This window comes from Dipodomys merriami, unplaced genomic scaffold (genome assembly GCF_024711535.1).
Source record: "Dipodomys merriami isolate MVZ:Mamm:240054 unplaced genomic scaffold, mDipMer1.0.p SCAF_282, whole genome shotgun sequence".
Classification (NCBI taxonomy): domain Eukaryota; kingdom Metazoa; phylum Chordata; class Mammalia; order Rodentia; family Heteromyidae; genus Dipodomys; species Dipodomys merriami.
In genome coordinates this window covers 921,171-930,773 of record NW_027204293.1, presented here as the reverse complement: position 1 = coordinate 930,773, position 9,603 = coordinate 921,171, and the positions used below count along the sequence as shown (strand labels likewise).

Here is a 9,603-nt window from a genome sequence, read left to right as displayed (position 1 = left end):
GTGAGATCTGAGGATTGGGTTTTAAAGTCAGCACGAGTAGGACAGTCCTGGAGACTCTTTTATCCAATAATTACCAGAAAACTGGAAGTGACACTGTACCTCAAGTGGAGGAGCACTAGCCTTGAGCTGCATTTCAGAGGGACAGCGCCCTGTCCCATATTTCAAGTGCCACGAAAAACAACAACAATAAAAAGGAATATAAGAAAAGGAAAGAAAAAGAAATGTGATCTTAGCCACCAGGTTCATTGCTAGTATAATTCCTGTTCCCTCAAGATAGACTCTTTTTTTCCAGTTAAGTCTATTCTCCCATATGTGACTTGCATTGGAAACAGAATCATTCTTCCATTCTCCTTTTTGCACATTTACATGATCAGCAAGCGTGATTTAGAAAGGGAGTGGCCTCATGCTTCATGTTCCAGTTAGGGGTAATGCTTTCTCTATATCACTCCCATAAATCTACATACGGGACTTGGCTTTATTGTTTCAAATTTTTATTTGTAGAGTCTTGTATATTGTATTGAACACTTATACATAAACACAGAACTTCTTTTTCTCCTATAATTGCTATTGTTTCTTTTACTGTTAACTCATGGACAGTTGGGAAATTAATGCATAGCATATAGATTCACAAAAAAATTATCTGAGAACCTTCTTACCATTTAAAATTCACCTTAATTTACAGAGCACATGAGAAGTTTGAACAAAATATTCTCATGGATAATGTATTTATAAGCAATTTAAATTGCATTTGTCTTTACTAAGTTGTCTCTGAAACATGTGTTACCTCATGTCCAAAAGTGTCTTTGTGCTATTTCAAAGAAGCCAGAAAACATTCATTTTTTTCTGGAGCAGCACCATAAATTGTTTCTGAAGTAAGTGGAAGTAACTGTTACTGGATGTGGAAACTGATCCCAGGAGAGGAATTTAACATAGAGAAATGACAAAGTTCAAGTTAACTATTGCGTTCCTTTGTACTGTACAAGAAAAGAATCCAAGGCTGGAAGGAAACTCTGTCCCTGACTTTTTTGAGTGTGTCCTTTACTCATATAAAACTTCTGGTTGAGAGTATTGCAAAAGGAAACAATATGCCATTTGAAGGCAGGCATAGAACAAAAGGAAGTAACTTTGTTTTAAAAGTGTTCTACTGCAAAGAAGCAAAGACATGGAGGTTTTAAAGTGTCTTATGGATGGATGTTTCACTCCTGAGATGATTCTCTTGTTGCAGGAATCAGTTTTCAATTCCTTTAGTCTGGTCTTGAGTTTTCCATAGCAATAAGAATTCCAAAAAAGCAGGATCCAGTGAGTATGATCAGCAAAAGCAGCCTCTTCTCGGACCACCACTATTTTAAGGAGAGTCCCAAAGAAATACCCAGGGTTTGTTTTGTTTGCTTGTTTGTTTAGTTTGTGCTGGTTCTGAGGCTTGAACTTAGAGACTGGCCCCTGTCCCTGAACAGTTGTCTTTCTTTCCTACCTGGACCAAACCTAGTACTCCACTGCTTGAGCCAAAACTCCACTTCTGGATTTTTGGTGTTTAATTACAGATAAGTGTTTGACAGACTCTCTTGCCTGGGTTGGCTTTGAACTAAGACAGTAAGAAAGCTACGTGACATCAACTCTATGGAACTCTTTTGAACCAAGAAATATTAGATGAAGTTTATTATAAAGCTAATATTTGACAATTTTTAAAGAAGAGAATATGTTTAGCAAAGAAGCCATAACAAATAATTCAGTAAAAGTAGGTGCACTACTAAATCATTTGGGAAGATTACTATTGACTTCATCATTCCTTTGGGGGAAAATTAAACCTATATTTGCACTTTTTTGTTGGTTGTGGGGATTGAACCTTGATCCTAGGCACTGTCTCTCAGCTCTTCAGCACAACTTGAGCACTCTACCACTTTAGCTACAGCACAACTTCCGGGTTTCTGGGGTTAATTGAAGATAAGTGTTTCATGGACTTTCCTGACCAGGCTGGATTTGAACCACAATCCTCTGGACTCAACCTCCTGAGTAGCTAGGATTACAGGCATGAGCCACCAGCACCCCGCTCATATTTGCATTTATGTGCACTTAATGTCACTATGTAGACAAAGAATGGAAATATGAACCATATGATGTGACATTGCAGCTTTTCAGAATAATTAAGGTAGCAATAAATATGTCCTTTTCCATTTTGTTACATAAATGACTCATGAGCTATGGGACTCTTACATTAGCATCCTCTTTCATCTTTGTAGGTGTATTTAGTATTAGGAAATGTTCATAGATAAATACAGCAAGACAGACTTTTAGAAAGCAAAGGAGATCAGGTATGAAAGATCAGCATAGGAGATACATTCATCACACAGAGATTAAGAACTAGCCTAGGAGATTTTGAATGCCAAAGGCAATGAGGAATTAGCCTAGTTGATAACTAGTTCTTTAATAAGCAAAAATGGTTCCCTAGAACGGTTTCTGCTATACCTTAGTTACTATAATTTATTCTTTCCATCTGGGGTTATTCCTTCTCTTCTGTCAATACTGTTAATTAGCCTCCGCCTTTTTTGTAAGATGACTGGCCAAAATAGTTTCTGAATCTCACTTACACTATCCTTCTCATTGTCATTAGCAGTGACCCCACTCAAAAGCCTGGAATCTTTGAATTTCCAGAATTAATCTTCACCTGACATCTAAGCACATTCCCAGCATTAATTGCCGTGACCTAATGAACAAAACATTTTTTCAACACAGAATCCTAACATAGGTAAAGTACATGTATTAGGAACTATTGTCAGGTATCAGTATGGAAGGAGCATTTATATATTCCAAGTATGGGTTCTTTATTTCGCATTTACTAACTAAATGTCCATTGTTGTTGTTGCTGTAATTTTGGCAGTCCTGGGGCTGAAACTCGGTGCTTGGGAATTATTCTTCAGCGTTTTTTTTTTCCGCAAGGCTAACCCTCCACCACTTGTGTTTCTTTTTCAATTTATGTGGTACTGAGGAATTGAACCCAGGGTTTCATGCATGCTAGGCAATCACCATACCATGAAGCCACATTCCCAAAACGCTAAATGACTTTCTTAAGATGGCATTACATTTTCATTCTATAACTCTGTATCATAATTTTAGCCAGGAATTTTTGCTAGAAAAGAGCATTGAACACAGTACTGAGTCCAGTAAGGCTAGATGGACAATGGATGACTGTCACAGTGTAGCCAGGGCACAGAGGGACTTACCTCATGGAGCTGGTACAACAGAATGATCGAGACAGCTCCTGACCCACAGCCTACCTCGAGAATGAGAGGACCACCTTGGTTCCAGCCACATGGGGATGCTGGACCACCTCCTCCAGCACCCATTGAATCAGTTCCTGAGAGAGAAAGCGAAAGAAAGAAGGTCAGAATTCCACTTAAGCCAGGTGCTGGTGGCTCAGGCTATAATCCTAAATACAATGGAGGCTGAGATATGAAGATTGTGGTTTATAGCTAGCCCGGGCAGGAACACCTGTGAGACTCTTATCTCCAAAGAACCACCAAAAAACTGGAAGTGGTGCTGTGATTCAAGTGGTAGAGTGGTAGCTTTGAGCTGAGGAGCTCAGGGAGCTGCCCTAGGCCCAAAGTTCAAGCCCCATGACTGAAAAGAAGTGGACTTCCCACCACAAGAAGTGGACTGAATAGCACCCATTGTCCTAGGGAGCATGGCAGAGAAGTCAGGCCGAGCTTCCTGTCAGCTGGGAGTCATTAGTAGGTCACCAGGCTTCTCTGTGCCTCAGTTTCCCCAGCTTCAAAACTGAACAAAGTGAAGGATCCCGTTACTCATGGGGATAGAGTAATAAAGAAAGAGAGCGATGTTTTGTTTCATAATCCCAAAACTGTTGCACCATTAATAACACACACCATCTGAGATCTTTCCGGGTATCTTCCTATCATATGCTCACAGAATTGCCAAGAACAGTATCAGATGGCCCCTCCCTCTGTGCCTGTCCCTGCTCCAGAGATCCCTCTGTATCAATCCCTTGTTTCCTCACAACTGTCCCATGAGGAGATTGAAGTCCAATGGTTGAGGCCCAACCCAGAGACTCACATCTGGTCAAGAATCGGCTGCCGTGGACTGAGTTTGGGACAATCCATCTAAACCAATGACTGAGCATGTCGCTACATATCTACCATCCCAACTACAGAAGAACGGGCCTCGTGGCTCATGCCTGTCACAGATAGGCGGACCATGATCCAGCCCAGAATGAGCATATATTAATTCTCCATCTCAGAAATGCCCAAGACAGAAAAGCTTGACTCGCATGGTAGAAGACTTGACTGGCAAGCCTAAGGCCTTGACGTCAAACCCTAATATACCAAAAAGAACCAGAGTCCCAGTGCCAGAGGTTCATGCTTATAATACTAGGTACTCAGGACGCTGAGATCTGAAGATCACAGCTCAAGATTTAAGATAGGGTTGGCCTCGCCCATCAGACGTCATTATGAGAAGACCCAGAGACTGACCTATGCTGTTGCGCTCCATACTAGCAGAACTCATATCCTTACTAAGAGTTGGCCATGCTCTCTGTCCTCCTGGGAAGCCATCCCCTGCAGGCAACACTCCCAGGTCCTCCCAAGCTCCCACTGCCACCAACCAGGCCCAAGGGAGTACACAGTTCCATTGCACACAGATCCCTTTTCTTGTAATTTAACTGTGCTGTGTCCCCTTCAAGCCTCTCACCCTTCCAGGCCCCCAGACCTCAGCTGTGAAACCCATACATGCCCCAAAGATAACAGGTAGAAGTTACCAAAGCATTCGGCCTCCTTCCAGACAGGTGACAGAAGACTCCTCCATGCAGCACCTGCAATTTGCCAACTGATCACTCACCTGAGCACAGTCAGGCTGTACAAGGAAAAAGGTTATCTCTCTGTCTCTCTGTCTCTGTCTCTGTCTCTGTCTCTCTGTCTCTCTGTCTCTCTGTCTCTGTCTCTTTCTCTCTTTCTCTTTCTCTCTCTCTCTCTTTCAATCTCTCTCTCTTTCTTTCTCTCTCTCTCTCTCTGTCTGTCTCTCTGTCTTCAGGTGAAAGTTTGACTGAGCACAAAAGACAAGGTCTCACACAGTAAGGGTGTCTATCTTCTGCCTCCAACACCTCCCATCCCCAGAAAAAAAGGAAAAAAACCCAGAAGGCAGGTGTAGACATGCTGCTCCCCACCTCTGACTAAAGCCACTGGGTTCCCACCAGGGAGTGGAAGGGCGCAGATATGCTGCTGTGTGGCTCCGACTACTCCAGGCCAGGGGATCTTTGGCGCCCACTCCTCACCCAACCTGCATCTCCCCGTATCCTGGACAATATCCACTGGGGATGGGGGTGGCATCCTCGGGTCAACCCCCACCCCCACCCCTGGGGCACATTTGTGGCAGGTCGTGGGCCAGACTGTGGGGAACATGAGAGGCGTGTCCGGGTTAGAGGGGAGGTAGTGGTGTCAACAAACAGAGTGAATCAAGGTGCTACTGGGCAGCAAGGAATGTGGGCGTGGCCACCATTCTTCTATCCCATTGGTCAGAAAGAACCATGAAACAATAGAAGGGTGGCTGGAATCTTCTGATGCAGGCAGAATGGGTGGAGTCAAAATGAAGGCAGCCCCTTTCCCAGGGAACTCTGTCCAATCCAGTTGGGGACAAGAGAGTGACCCACTTTAGCCGGATGGCTGCACAGATTGTTGTGTATGTCTGTTTGTTCCCAGACCTAGAACTAAGGATCTGGGCACAATCTGTGAGTTGTTTTTGATCAAGGCTAGCTCTCTACCACTGGAGCCACATGGCTTTACTTCTGTCTTTGATGGCACAAGTTGGACAGGAGTCTCAAGGACTTTCCTGCCTAGGGTGACTTTGACCATGATCCTCCTTTCACAGCCTTGTAAGTTTTAAGGAGGACTGCTGAGAGCCACTGATGCCTGGTTTTGCTGATGTTCTTGGAAAGACCTGTGAGTTCTCTATCCTCAGGTTTAAGTGGTAGGAGCTGGAGCCCACAGCTTGAATCCTGGTCCTGCCACCAACAAATGGCAGGACATCCTATGAAATTCATTCCTACTCATATGATTACCAAAGGAATGTGATGTATGTCATGATTAAATGGGCAGTACTTGAATGTTTAGAGGATAAAATTATACACAATTACATAACAGGACACTGATTAATATTAATTAATACTTTATGAAGCATTTAAACAATCACCTTCATTAAATGGAGGCCAAATGAAATACCTACGAATTGGGCATCACATAGCATAGAGATGCCATTTTTTTTCTGACAGGACTGGGATTTGAACTCATGGTCTAGGTAACCCTGCTGTTGCACTGTGTGGGAAGGGGAAGCTTGCCTCCTTGAATTCAAGAAATTCAAGTCTGTTTCTTAGGCCTGAAATCGATGCCCACCACTAGAAAACATACTATTTGTTTACATTTTAAATATATGATTTATATTTTTAAACATATGTTAATTCCATATTGCATTCAGTGTAGTTATTTTATTTTTTGTTTTATTCATGTACTGACTACTCATTTTATTAACTATTATGACACATAGAACAGTGATTACATTGATTACATAGGATATAGTTTTGCATATGTATTGCACGTCCTTCCTGACACCCAGGACTTTCACAGAAAAGGAAAACATGTGTCACCATCAGCTTCTTACTACACGATTCATTTTTTGGGAGTGCTGGCATCTGAACTCACAGCCTTCAAGGCCCAATTCATGAATGGGTGAGTGTCAACCTGCCAGCCTGTGGCAAATTGAGCTGACAGGCAGTCTCGAGTACCTGAGATCAAGCCCCAGCGGTTGACAAAATAAGAACAGATTGAAATACAGATATAGAGTGCTAGAGATGTCTATACATTATTCAGTTATATAGACTACATTCCTACCAATTCCTGGGTATTTATAATGCCTCCATGTAATTAATCTTATTGTTTTCATGGTTAACAAACTATTAAGTAAATCAATCAATATCCTGAAATTATTGCATTCTGTACGTAATGTTTCATAAATATTAAATAAAGTTAGTCTTCTGAAATGATGCTGTCTAATTTTATAGGAGCGTCATTCACCATCAACTCATTCAACTGTGACATTGATAATATTACCTTGTTATTCCCATGGATGGGAACGAGTCTCTTAGTATCTCCTGCCATTGATTGTTGTCATGACTGGGATTTGAAATCAAGGCCAACATTGCAATGTGGACCTATGACTTCCTCAATAGTCTGACAACCTTCAGCAATGAAAGGTGAAGTACCCTTTGCAACAGTGTCATTCAGGCCCAGGAGGGTCACTGTGCAAAAGAAGAAAACATAAAAAGGCCATCTCGCTGCATTTTTTTCTGTACATTTTTGCCACACAAGGCCTGGGGGTCAAGGATCCCAGGATCTACTGTGGGACCAGTGGCTACACCCCAGCATAGGGTGTCAAAGGTGAGGCAGAGTTACCAAAACCTGAGTTCAAGCCCCCTGCTGCAAAAAATAATTAAAAGAGATTAGCTCCCTGGCTTGCAATTCACCCCATTTATTCTGCCAGGCTTTGGATTTGAACTCAGAGTCTAGGTGAATCTACAGCACTGTGGAAGAAGCGGAAGCTCACCGTAATTGAAGATAAGAAAGTCAGGCCTGTAATCTAAGCCAAAATTCAAGCCCCTGCCTTGGAAAACATACTATTTATATACATTGTAAATACAGGATTTGTACTTACCTATGGATGTTCAGTCCATACACGTTTGGTGTGGTTGTTCCTTGTACTTTTGGTTTTATTCACTTATTTACCGTTGATTTTACTATGATGACACTCATTCCCTTTATCACATTGATTACATCCCATCACATGGAATCTAAATTTGTAGACATGTTCTCCGTCATGCCAGACACCCAGGACTCTCAGAGAAAAGGAAAAAAGTTTCACACTTGGCTTCTTACTGCATGATCCAGTTGTTGGTAGCACTGGGATCTGAACTCAGGGCCTAGCAGGACCAATTGGTGAATAGTTCAAGGTGACCACACCAGCCTGTGAGCAACAGAGGAGTTAGGCCATTCCCAGGATCTGACATTGATCCCCAGGGTGGGCCATGATAGTCATAAATTAATAATTTAAACATAGGATCTATATTTACATATATGTGTGGACAGTATCTTGCCTTTGGAGTACTTTTTCTCTTATTTTCTGTCTTATGTAAGTATTGTGTATTTTACTGAATAATGTAACAGATATAACAGAACTTACATGGAAGACAACCTATTGCCCTGGCTATAGGGTTTCCTATGCATTCTCCATCCAAGCTGAGACCCAGGACTTTCACAGGACAGGAAAACAGGTGAATCGATGGGCTTCTCACATCAGGATTCATCTTTTGGCAGTGTTGGGATTTGAACTCACACTCTATCAGGCACATTTGGGGAAATGGCCAAGGTGAGGACACCAGCCTGTGAGCAACGAAGGAGATAGGCCTTTCCTAGTAACTGACATCGAGTCCCAGGGAGGTCCAGTTAGTCATAAATTCGTAATTCAAATATAGGATATACATTTACATACATGTGTGGACAGCATCTTGCATTCGGTGCACTTCTCCTTAATTTGTGTCTAATTCATGGAGTTATTGTGTATTTTACTGAGTATGGTGACAGGTATACTGTGCTGACATGGATGACAATCTGTTCCCATAGTTATATGGTTGCCTATGCATTCTACATCCTAGTGAAAGCCCGGTTCTTTCACAGGAGAGGAAAACATGTTCAACGACTGGCTTCTGACAACAGAATGAATCTTTTGTCAGTGCTGGATTTGAACTGAGGTCTGGGTAGCTCTGTTGCACTTTGGGGCAAGTGAAATCTCACCATCCTTGAAGACTAGAATGTCAGGCCTCATCAAGGGCCTGATTTGAAGTCCCAGTACTGGACAAAATAACAAGCCTGCCTTTTTTAAACATAGGATCTCTCTTTACCTACAAGTTTGGTATGCATCTTGCATTCAGTGTAGTTATTCTTTTTATTTTGTGTCTTATTCATGGATGTATTGTGTATTTTATTGAGTATGGTGATAGATATAACTATGCTGACATGGATAACAACCTATTCGAATGGCTATAGAGTTGTCTATATAGAATTTCCATCCTAGCTGAGACCCAGGATTTTCACAGGACAGGAAAACAGGTGGATCGATTGGCTTCTCAAATCAAGGTGAATCTTTTGGCAGTGCTGGGATTTGAACTCAAGCCCTAGCAGGCCCAATTGGTGAATGGGTCATGGTGAACACACCAGCCTGTGAGGCACTAAGGAGGTAGGTCGTTCCCAGGACCTGAGATGAAGCCCTGGTGGGGGCCAATATGGTCATAAATTTATCATTTAAACAGAGGATCTATATTTCCATACATGGATGGGCAGCATCTTGCATTTGGTGTAGTCATTCTCTTTATTTTGTGTCTTTTTCAGTGATGTATTGTGTATTTTCTTGAGTATAGGATGACAGATATAACTGTGGTGACCTGGATGACAACATATTCCCATGAGTATAGAGTTGCCTGTGCATTCTCCATCCTAGCTGAGACCCCGGACTTGCACAGCACAGGAAAACTGGTGCAATGACTGGCTTCTCACA

At 42.2% G+C, this 9,603-nt stretch overlaps 1 long non-coding RNA gene across 1 annotated transcript; it reads right to left on the bottom strand.

Moving 5' to 3' along the window:
• Nucleotides 1-3,300: 3,300 nt before the first annotated feature.
• On the bottom strand, nucleotides 3,301-5,421 carry LOC138838550 (uncharacterized). The gene is made up of 3 exons (XR_011375656.1): nucleotides 5,171-5,421; nucleotides 4,766-4,819; nucleotides 3,301-3,352 (listed from the first exon to the last, which is right to left on the bottom strand). It is a non-coding gene; the product is annotated as an uncharacterized lncRNA (long non-coding RNA).
• Between the last annotated feature and the right edge of the window lie 4,182 nt (nucleotides 5,422-9,603).